The sequence below is a fragment of the Mytilus edulis genome, chromosome 14 (genome assembly GCF_963676685.1).
Source record: "Mytilus edulis chromosome 14, xbMytEdul2.2, whole genome shotgun sequence".
Classification (NCBI taxonomy): Eukaryota; Metazoa; Mollusca; class Bivalvia; order Mytilida; family Mytilidae; genus Mytilus; species Mytilus edulis.
The window spans coordinates 65,097,904-65,105,243 of record NC_092357.1 but is presented as its reverse complement, the minus strand read 5'-3'; positions in this window follow the sequence as shown (position 1 = coordinate 65,105,243).

Sequence of the window (7,340 nt, the reverse complement as noted above, 5' to 3'; positions counted from 1 at the left end):
ATTGTTTGTCTGCTTGTCTTTTTCGTTTTTATAAGACGTGTCACGGTATGTATTTGTTTTTGATGTTATATTTTTTATTCTCGTTGGATTTTGTTTGATGCTTGATCCGTTTCTGTGTGTGTTACATTTTAGTGATGTGTCGTTGTTCTCCTCTCATATTTATCTATTAAAAAAAAATATTCAAACCTATTTAAACCGGCATCAAAAAGGCTAGAGGCTCCTGAATTGGGACAAATGCAGGCACACAAATGCGACAGGGTTAAACATGTTTCGTGAGATCACAACCCCCCCCCCCCCCCTCTACGTCTAGCAAATGTAGAATAAACTAACATTCACACAGTTAAACACACTTTAAAAGAAATCCAAGTCCTATTTCGAATAGGAAACAAAAGAAACTAATTAAAATGATAATGATAATAAATTAACAAAGGACTACCATACATATATAAAGCCAGCTCCAGACCTCAATTAAACTAATTGAAAGATAATGTCTTGATCAAATAAATAATAAATACAAATCCTCCCTGTTGTATTTATTGCTATCAATCATGAAATATTTGTCACTGACAACCAAAAAACGATAATTCAAAATAGGTTCTTTACAAACAAATTTCAAAGAAACTTAGGATTCAGCTCGCTCGGGCAAAGTAGCCCTTATAGATGGATTTTGATGTGTTTAATAGATATAGGAAGATGTGGTATGAGTGCCAATGAGACACTCGACATCCAAATAACAATTTATATAAGTAAACCATTATAGGTTAAGGTAAGGCCTTCAACACGGAGCGTTGGCTCACACCGAACAGCAAGCTATAAAGGGCCCCAACAATTACTAGTTTAAACCATTCAAACGGGAAAACCAACGGTCTTATCTATATCAAAACGAGAAACGAGAAACACGTATGAACTACATCAACAAACGACAACCACTATACATCAGATTAACTTCATTTTGGCGAAACACCTCTTCAATTGGTTCGGTTCTTATATATTCTTCACTTTCAAATATTTATTTTTCAGCGTTCTGTAGGTGAATGCTTTACTTGGAATTCAGCATGTTACAATGTACTGGTTTTTCGACAGCAACATTGGTGTATGGCCAAAAATGGAAAAAATCCATCATGCAGCTGACAGCGTGGCACTCTCTTTACACGTCCCATTCTGATTGGACGTACCTGTGATCTTTGATCAAAGTTGATTATCGTACGATAACTTTAAAAATGCATAAATAACAAATACGGAAAAATAATATCCCTTGATACAAAAAAAAACCTTTTCCTTTTATTTTCTATTTAAAAACAGAGGTTGATTTAGAGCCCCTAATGGAGTTAGCATATACTTTTTACAAGCATCAGTCCAAACGTTGTCTAAGGGAACAACCATTTAACTTCAAAAGTTGTTTTATTGAAGTGAAAAAAAATTGCGCTGATCGCTTAAAATATAATTTATTAAGTTTTTTTTATCGCTATTTATCAAATTATTTGGTTGAAAATTTAACACAATAAGTTATGGGAGAAATCTGGATTCAGATATTTGTTTTGTCCTCTGCTTGCACAGATTTTTTTCCCATCAAACTATTTTTATGTACCATTATTGAAGCCCCTCGTAGAAGTATCCAAGTAAAATAAAAATAAAAAAAGTGTTACCTTAGTGACAATATTTATATAGCAGATGCCCAAATAAGATTACCATTTATCGCTGATATAAACTATTCAAAATATTTTTTAATTTTCAAAAGGCCGACGCCTACAAATGGATAGATGGGGGCATAATATACAGCGGCAACTTTTACATAAATATGATGGCTGGAAATAATGTTTATGGTATACGCGTTAATAATAAATATGATGAATGTGTTCAGCTTTTACAAAACCAGAACGATAAGTTGGATGTTAACGTTTCTTATATATTTTTTTGCATTTTTTAATTTAATTTGACTTTATTGGCTTTTTTAAAACTTAATTTGATTCGAGCGTCTTTGATTAGTCTTTTGTAGACGAAACGCGCGTCGGGCGCAAATACAAAATTTACACCCGGGTAACTATCTATGAAGAGTTTATATAGATACCTTATAAAAAAATCCTGATTCCAGGCTACCAATAATTGATCTTACTCGTAAAAAGATATCGAAAACCTCCCACATTCCAAACTAGCACAACGTTCATTGGGACACCATAAATTCAGATTTCCTACCATACCAATACTTAGAACTGAAATCATTGATACAAGGCAATATACGATCGTCATGCAAACGATAAAAAAATTAAAACAAAACGTTAAAAGTTATGACCGAAGCGCTTTTCTGGATCAGGAACGCTCAAAGCTGAGTATCTAAGGCCAACAATTAATAAAGAAAGGAAATTGTTGTTGATTAAAACGTTAAAGATGATCGTTAAAGATTTATTCATCTACCGACATGATTGCAGAAAGTAAGAAATCGCAGAGCAAAACAAAAACAGTTGAAATCAAATGAGATAATACAACATGTACTGAACCATTTTATTGCTTAAAGTCCAGCTGAAAACACATATATACTCAACCTAACCATACTATTTGACCTATTGCGAGTTGGTCAATTTTTACTGTTACTCCTAGAATATGGGTGCTTGGTAAACCATCATGTAAAATGGTCATTATCAGAGCCGTGTGTCTTGTTTCAAAATGAATTCTCTTCTTTTGAGAAATATTTATTTTGTCATCCTATTTTTCACCTCATAGAACTGTCCGTACCTGTTGTTTTATTTTATACATTAACTTTTATGTATCAGCATGTTTTCATTTCATTCTGTTTCGTTTCGTTTCGCAGTTTACAGGTACCCCTCTTTTTGCCCCTTTTCTATTTTTGATTATTTAATCACAAGTTTAAAAAATCAAAAATTCAAAAAGTGAAATAATCAAAATTGCACGTTAGCTTTAGTATTTTTTTTAAAGTTTGATCAAATTTTTAAACTATCAAACTTAAAAACGATATTTATTATTTTATTATTTTAATTATTTGGTTAAAATTTCAAAATTTCAAATTTTTACACAATTTGAACTTTTGATATTTTAAAACTTTGATAAAAATTCCAAAAACTAAAATTTCAAAACTTTTTGAAAATTTTAATTGATAAGTGTTACACGGACCGTACATCAGTCATCATCTTATAACATTTTTAAAAGAACAATTTAACAGAACACAAAAACATCTACTACCTACGAACACATTCATTGATTTGAGTGTCTGACGTCAGAAATTTTTATACGTCACATACATTTGTCGTAAGTTATTTGTGTAAATAATAAAATTGAGAATGGAAATGGGGAATGTGTCAAAGAGACAACAACCCGACCAAATAAAAAAACAACAGCAGAAGGTCACCAACAACAGCAGAAGGTCACCAAAATAAGAATACTTTTCCATGATGATGTGATATGAATTGTCCCAATAAATACATACCCGTAGCCAGGGGGTTCCGACGACCCCTCTCCCTTGAAACCAAATAAGCACTGTTAAAGTCAACGTTCTGTTCAAATTGTGACTGTTAAATCGAGTTCATGAGTCCAAATCCCCCCCCCCTTTGGAAATTCCTGGCTACGGGCCAGACATATAACTTTTGGAAGTGTTTTTAATCATAAGCCTAGTACCTAGCTATTAATACTGCCATACTATTGTTTTGTTCACTTTTAACTTTATACTATATCACATGCTTGAATTATCAGACGTATTCAGTCACCCACAATACCGAACCTATACCCTGTTAAATGTATAATGTAATACAAAGCAATACAGGACCCCTCCTTTATGAAATTTTTTGATCAGCCACTGGACTGATGTTTCATATATTAACCACGGGTAGGCTATCAAGTGCTATATTTTCCAACCTCTCCTTTCAAAATCCTGTATCTGCTAATGAAAACTATATAAATCCGAATTCCCCCCAAAAAACCCAGGTTCTACAAAGTTACTATTGTCCCCACAAAAGTGTTCCGAGGAAAGTACAAAATCTAAAATTTTGACAAACAGGCAATAAACATCCAATGTCAAATTAATAAAATATATTACATCAATTTAAAGTTGAAAACGCCAATGCATTATGATATTGAACTAGATTTAAGAATTACAAAATCTCGCAAAATTATAACCATTATTTGTACACTTATCGTATACCAATCAAACTGACGTTACCTTCCCTGTAGTGATCGCCCCTCATTATATAAATTGATTATGTATACTTTTTTGCATACAAGATAGTTGTATTAGTCAGAAAATGCTTTGTTCGAACTGACAGTTATTATCCTCTTAATTAACAGTTACTATCATCATTGATAATGTAGAACAAAAACACTCAATAGCTACGCTTATACAAATTTTTCTGGACATACAATAAATCGACAAAACTTTCACGAATTTGTGTCCGCCATATTGGGGATGATCACAATCAAAGTTTCGCTCATCATGTTGACACCATCGCCAAAGAGCTCGCTTAAGTTTTAGTATTGTTTGTTTTATTGACATTAAATAAACAACGTCTGACAGTGTATCAAAATGAACCGATTGTATATATGATATAAAATCTTTAAAATAAACAAGACGGGAAAAATGTCTATTTGTACAAAAAGTATACATACCCAAGAAGTAGCTCACTGCCAAGCCAAGTGAAAAAAGTGAAATCACCATTTTACTATCCAAAACTAAAAATAATCGTAATAATTTAAGCAACGTAACCACTGTGTGTACATAAATACAAACTATTTAAATGATTTCTGCTGAAGGTGTGTGTGTTGAAATCATTTCACAGGTAATTGATTATCAAGGAAAATAATATGTGGTATGTTTAACAAAACAAAATAATTTCTTTCTAACACACATTTGTATAAGTGTAATGTTTAAGTACTTAATAAGATATATATTTAAAGACAATTCTAACATATTCAAGATGCATATGCAACAAAAATAGCAATTATTGAGGTCTATGAAATTATTAGACATCATCTGTCTGAGAACTATAAGCTTTTGTAGAGTTTCTCGTGTATGCTAAAGTTTATCATTATATTTTATTTCTGATTATGTACTAACATGTCGAATGTGTCTTTTTATGTTAACTTTTTTAGATGCAGTAACCGATGTATAGAATTCTTATTTAAATCATTAATCTTTTAGATACATACATTTTGTACTGTTTAGATAATTTCTAGCAAAAGGATTGATGGGTATGAGACGAATCGACTTCAATGGTGTCGAGACAACTGCGTTCCAATTGATAAGACGTACTCTTTTAAATTGGGGTGTTCAATTTCTTTTTCTGGGTGAAGAGTTTGTTAAGGAATATTTCCAACAATTATTTGTTTCACTTGTTCAGAAAAATACATGTGTGAGAAAATGACTGTAAATATAAGGAAAAAAAATTCTTGCAATATGATAGGCATTTACATGACGATGTTTGCTACGAACATAGTTTGTTGGTATCTATAAAGGTTTACAAAGTTTGACACAATAATACAGGTAATTAAAAACTAAAATAAAATGTAATACAATAGGTCGATTGAACCGGTTTTGTATAGAAATATATTATATCGTTTTTTTTCTATTATGCACATATGTAAGATTTTAGATTTTCTTTTTAGAAATTAATGTTATGAAACTTGTTCAACGAGACATGCAAATATATAATACGCCCTTTTTAAATCGTGTGCTAGATATTCTGCAAGTTAACTCGAATCCTTGGAGTATTTTTCGTTTACCTCATAATTTAGAAAGTACAAATTGGCTTACAGCAAAAGGATGCACCTAATTATACCATTTTGCTTTTGATGTATTTTGTAGATGCGAAATAAGCAAATAATACATTCTTGTTTATTAATAACAAGGATCATACATGGTGTGCCCTAATATTGGGATGAATTGTACTGATTAATTACATGTTCCCTTGTGCTGTGTTTGTTTTGTGTGAACCTAGAAATAAAGTGGATCCTTACAGCAACAGCATTTTCTTTGAACCATTGAACTTGTCTGAATACGTATATTTCGCAATGACATACAACAAATATGATCATTTGATGTGTTTCAACAGTATCGTTTGACCATAGACTATTAATGGTGCTTCATATTTTTAATTAATGAACATAGATTAAACACGATGTATTGTTTATCAGAAATCACAAAGAACAGGTAAGAAATGTGAACAAGCACAACTTATGGCAACTGTATACGTGTTTTTGGTATATTCGGCGTATACATATATATAATACTATCGTTGTTTTCATACACAATGTAAAAGTCCAGAAAATTCCTATTGCATGGTTAATGCTGTCTCAAAGAGTGCTTTATTTTCAACGTTTGGACTAAATTCAGATAATTTTTCGGATTCACATTTAAAGTCGCCTTTTCTGAATGTTTTCTTGCTTTAACTTTGCCTGTTAAGCTTCTACTCATTATTTTTCTTATTCTGAGATTTTGATGTCCTGAAACAGTAATGATGAACAAGAAATTTTTCAACAAACACTTGCTAGTATTAAGAAAAAAACATTTCATGCTGGTCTCAGTATTTATGTTTATATGACAAAACATAAAAGTTAAACTCCTTGCACTCAGAGGTCTAATAATCTAGGTGGTATCCTTATTGGTATACTGTAAACCAACTTATTTTCGCGGATACTTTATTTCGTGTTTTACCCTTTCTTGACCACTTCGCGGCTATTTAATTTCGCGATTTTCTAATTTTACTTGATGAAGTTTATTGAGGAAAGATCAAAGATTGACATATTCGCGACGATTTATATTCATTTATATAGTCGCGAACATAAATCGCTCGCGAAAATAAGTTGGTTTACAGTATACATGCCTGTACGAAGTCAGTAATATAGCAATTTCATCCATCGTTTGATGTATTTATATTGTGTAATATATCAAATTCTTTTTTCAGTGTTTTTTACTTGTTTTGTAAATATTTATTTTAGTTTTAGTTAAGCCATTTCTATTGATATTTTACAGTGTCTCTTTCTATGTTGTAATGTTTAACAACTGTTTCAGGTTAGAGGTGAAGGTTGATGCCTATTTTAACGTTTTAAGTTCGCTGTTTGGACCTGTCCTAAGTCAGAAACATGTTGTTTAGTGGTTTTCATCTATTGATTTAGTTTATAAGTGTTTGGTTTTTCTCGTTTTTATATAGATCAGATTATGTTTTTCTGTTTGAATGGTTTTACATTAGTCATTTTTTTGGGACCTTTTATAGCTTGCTTTTTTAATATGAGACCACATCACTGTATTTCATGCATTACTTTGACCTATAAAGTTTTAGTTTTTATAATTGTGACTTGAATAAAGAGTTGTCGCGTTGCCACTCATACCACATCTCTCT